This window comes from Triticum aestivum, chromosome 3D (genome assembly GCF_018294505.1).
Source record: "Triticum aestivum cultivar Chinese Spring chromosome 3D, IWGSC CS RefSeq v2.1, whole genome shotgun sequence".
NCBI classification, from domain to species: Eukaryota; Viridiplantae; Streptophyta; class Magnoliopsida; order Poales; family Poaceae; genus Triticum; species Triticum aestivum.
In genome coordinates this window covers 62,246,757-62,251,656 of record NC_057802.1, presented here as the reverse complement: position 1 = coordinate 62,251,656, position 4,900 = coordinate 62,246,757, and the positions used below count along the sequence as shown (strand labels likewise).

The 4,900-nt window shown below is 57.0% G+C and overlaps 1 pseudogene; it reads left to right on the top strand.

The window, feature by feature from the left end:
- The first annotated feature begins 3,174 nt into the window (after positions 1-3,174).
- Positions 3,175-4,900, top strand: part of LOC123076155 (chaperone protein ClpB1-like) — a 44,956-nt pseudogene continuing 43,230 nt past the window's right edge.

Below are 4,900 nucleotides of genomic sequence, written 5' to 3'. Positions count from 1 at the left end.
GGAGGCACCCACGTCCCATCAATCGCCACGCATCAACCAAGGCCGCAGGTGGTTGGGGCCCGTGGCGCTCCGCCCTTGCCCTTTGGCTTCGCTTTGAAGCCAAGTTCGAGCGCGCCTTGGGCCTGGGGGCTACTGTCCGCATCCTGGGAACGGGGGTACCCAGACATGCCTGTCTGCGGCCCATGGCGTGGCTTCGTCGACGGCCCGGTATGGCCCAACTTCTGCAACAACAACTCAAGACCCTCGCGAGGGGCCAAGCCTCGCGAGGCGGACGACACCAACACCTCCCTGAGGGGCGGCCTCACTAGGCTGGCTCCCGAGGAGCAGAGATATCAATGCAAGGTGCACCTCGCGAGGTTCACATGACTTGAGCCATGATGACCAAGGCCAGGCGGGCGCCAGCGGGCGCTAGCGGCGCTAGCGGGCGCAGTGTACCAGTTTCCTCTTTGGTGCTAAGGAGGCAAGCGCGGGCGCAGGGTCCCGAGGAATCAGCTAAAGGTTTCCATATCGGTGCAACGAGACCAAGACCGCCAGGACGACAGGACGGAGGTCATCGCGGAGCCAACTGCAGCGTCACCACCAGAGTCTTTTGCAGGCGAAGACTACTTTTGTCAGGATAGCTTGTGCTAGTTGTCCCCCTTCAAATTTGGCCATTGTAGGATCCCTTCCCGCCTACATTTGGGAAGAGGACCAAGGCCACTATATATAGGACTTAGCCACCACCATAGAGGAGGACGGATCGATTCCTCCCAAACCACCTCACCAACTCATCGAGCTCAAGAACACCTCACCTCCTGAGGCTGTTCATCCGCTGTACTAGTTCATCCTCAGCCCCTCGAGGCAATCCACCACAAAGCTGGAGTAGGGTATTACACCGCAAGGTGGCCCGAACCAGAATAAACTGCTGTGTCCCCTTGGGTTCGTCGAGCTAGGTTGTGGAATCGTTGGGCAGGCAGACTGGGAAGAGGGAGTTCTTCGCACGCACCCCAGAGTTCGAACCTCTCAAGGGTCTGCGGAACCCTGAATCCGACAACATCCATCATGGCAGAGCGTGACCTGCAACGACGGTGAGGACGTTTTTTGCTCCAACCGAGTTTTGCTACAACCGGGTAGATTTTTTGCTACATCCGTCATGGCAGAGGAGTGACTTGCGACGGCGGCGATGGCTTTTTGCTGCAACCGCCGTCAGTTTTTGCTATGATTAGCGAGAATTTTGTTACATCCATTTTGGATGGGAGAGACCGATGGGCCGTCGTTCGCGGGGAAACCTGTGTGATGAGTGTAAGAGGCGAGGGGCGGGAGTTGCAACCGGCAACGACCTGCGGGTCCAGCAGTGCGACGATGGATGAAAGTGCTCAGCGTTGACGCTTTTTCGAGCTCGCCGATAGTGATGTTGGGCGCCCTCCTCGAGCTGAGTCAGTTGCCGGCACTGCTACGGATCAGGGACGGGCCGACGGGTAGGGGGCACACATCTCCCCTTGTTTCTCATTGTGGCGTGGGGCTCTGGCGCAGATCCGACGACTATTACTCGTTGCATCGGATGGCTGGGCCCGGCCGGCCGAAATTTCGGCCAGCGAGCCGGTGCCTAAGCTTGGCCTTTATTTTTCAGGTTGAAAGTTTTTTTTAAATCACCGTGGGAGGAGTCCCTCCCCTGAATATATTACTCAAAGTGGCCATTATGTTAGAAGAGAGATCCGATTTATAAGGGAAACCGGATCGAAAACCTTAACAAATTGACCCCATTTATAAGGAAATCTGGGACGAAAACCATACAAGTATCAAAGCTAAATGAAAAGAGAAGACATGGACGCCCAATAGACGGCATGACCTAGCAGCTGACAAACGACAATCACCACGAGAGGCACACGTAGATGAGGGGTGTTGTCGAGTGATCACAACACCAAGATTCTGCAAACAGCCTAACGCACCGCAATTGCGTGCGTGCCGAACCCCACGACACAACAGAGGAGCATCCACAATCAACGAGTGCCAAAGCTTAACACGAATCAACGAGTGCCAAATCTTAACACAAACCTTGACTGGGAGCTCCGCCACAGGAGGTCGAAACAATTAGCAAGTTGGGGAGGCATCAGGGCTTCGTCACAGAGCAAAGGTGAACAAGGGACGACTCCAAGAGCCCGGAGCTCGCCGCAACACAATGGCCATTAGGGAGGGTCTTGAGCATGCACATCAATAGGACGCAGACCACATGAAGGCAACCGAAGAGGAACACATGAAGAAGAGCACACCACCGTTGGCCCCAAGCTAGCCGCACCACCACCACCAAACGCACCACCCTCAACCACACAGAGCAGCAAAAGTTGTCGTTTGGGTCTCCAAGATGACGCCTCCAAGGAGGTAGTGATGTCGAGGATACAACACCATCATCCGATCCGACAAGCCCGGATCTTGGGTTTTCACCCAGAGACCACAAAACAATGCACTGCAGGTGTTGGAGCTCCACGACGGCACCTCCTACGAGGAAACGACGTCCAAGACGCCGCTACCGTGGAGAGCGACATAGTCAATGCAGGGTTCTCACCCGGAGTTTGACCACATCCCTACAGCAATACGACAACAGACCACCACCAGCATCGAGCCCCTCCATCGATGAAGAGGCACAAAGAACCGCCGTCGCCAACCTCACCTCACGGAGACAAACGATAGCCAAACTTTAGCACTAGGCGCTAAATCCACCAAAGGCCGGCCGGACGCAGTGCAAGCCGCCGTGCCCTACGGAGCACCATGCCGGCAAGGAGCAGAGGAGCACTGTCCGAAGCCAAAAACCACCATGATTGGGTTGGGTTGAGTCCAATTGATGCAGCTAGCGCGTTTTCTGGAGGGGGTTGAGTCCAATTGATGCAGCTAGCGCGTTTTCTGGAGGGGAAATCTGTAAATGGAACGTGCAGTCAGAAACTGTTCCGAACACTAGTACGATTAAACTAATAGTAATACTTTCCATATGAACGCCAGACTTACCTTTGATCCAAACTATTGTGAAGTGTCCTTGTATGTGTTCTGCTTATAAAATATACAGGATGATGGAAGAAAGAGCGTTCATCAAACCAAAGGAAGAGGACGGGACGCTGGAAATTTGAAGCGGACAAAACTCCCCGAGCTCTCTCGTGCCTACGACCAAAATCAACCGTGGCCTGGTCATGGCTTGATAGGATCATGGAGAGAGGGACTGCGGACTCCTCTGCCGTACCTGACGATACGTCGTCCAGCCATGTCGTCGAAGTGTCGCTCCGTGAAGTGCTCTGCGCGGGAGCCGTGTGTTGGGCGGCGTGGAGGTACTTCCGGTACATCACATGCCTGCGCACCTACGGCCGGGACATGACGGCCATGGCCGGCAAGGCCGACCTGGTGATTGGGCGTGACGATGAGATTGATCGCGTCATCCGCATCCTCTGTCGCCGGACCAAGAACTGCGCCGCGCTTGTGGGCGCCGCCGGGGTCGGCAAGACGGCCATCGCCGAGGGCCTCGCCCAACGCATCGTCGCCGGGAAGGTCCCGTCCAAGCTCGCCGGAGCGCGCGTCATTGTGCTCAACCTCACGGCGATGGTGTCTGGTACGACGTACGTTGGCATGTTCGAGGAGCGCATGACGGACTTTCTCAAGAAGGTGGCGGCTGCACGCGGCAAGGTGACCCTGTTCGTCGACGAGATGCACATGCTTCTTGGCGCCGGAGCGGCCACGGGCACCCACATGGACGCGGCCAACATGCTGAAGCCAGCATTGGCCCGTGGCCATATCCGATGCCTGGGCGCCACTACTGACGATGAGTGTTCCAAGTATATCGAGAAGGATCCTGCACTCGAGCGGCGGTTCCAAATAGTGCACGTTGAGGAGCCGAGCACGCATTCCACCATTTCTATCCTCCACGGGCTTAAACCCCGGTACCAAACACTACCAGAACAGGGGCTGGTGCCGACGGCCACCGTTGGCCTACTCCTTGATATGCCTACAGCCGGATCTAGGCCGTCGGCGTACCGAGGCCGTCGGGCTATCCCGAGGTATGCCGACGGCCACCGTCGGCTTAGACCCATCCTACACCTACAGCCGCCGTCGGCATATATTAGCCGTCGGCATAGTTGCGGGCCCGGCGGCCGCCCGTGACGTGCGGCTAACGGCGTCGGATCTATTACGACAGCTGAGACGGGCGGCCGTCGGCATAGATGGGCGTGCCACGTCATCGATAAGGGCGCACCGACCACCACCTATGCCGACGGTGCCGTCTGCATAGATGCCACGTCATCGATCCGCGGCGGGCCGACCATCTGTCCCTGGCCTCGGCTATGCCGGCGGCATAGTTTTTTTTGCATTTCATATAAATTTTTTTGTTCTTTTACGTATTATTATTTAATTAACTTACATGTAGCATGTGTTAATATAAGCATAAATACCTTACTTTTCGATTCTCTACTGAGGGGTATGACCCCCCTCACGGACGGCGCCGGCGGCGGCGGCCAACACCTGGAGGGGGGAAACAGTCGCATCGGGTCTATACGGAGGGGACGTTGCTCCCAAGTGTTTATATGGGATGACCTACCACAACCGGGTGGTGTGGTGGCATGTCTAAAGAGGCGGCACGCGTCTCCTGGGTGTGCCCCCCTCACGGAAGGCGCCGCCGCCGGCACCTGGAGTGGGGAAACAGACGCGTCGGGTCTACACGGAGGGGATGTACCTGTGGGTTTGGCCCGGATGTTGCTCCCAGGTGTCCCTATGGGCTGACCTAACACAACCGGGTGGAGAGGTCCACTGGTTAAAGCTCGTCCGTGGAAAGTCAAAGGGCTAGCTCTCGTGGTCAACCGCTCCAGGGTTAGGCGGGACGGGGGCCCGGGGGGTAGCAATGCCACCGGAGCGTCGCACCGGGCCCTCATACATGCGCGGTGATGTG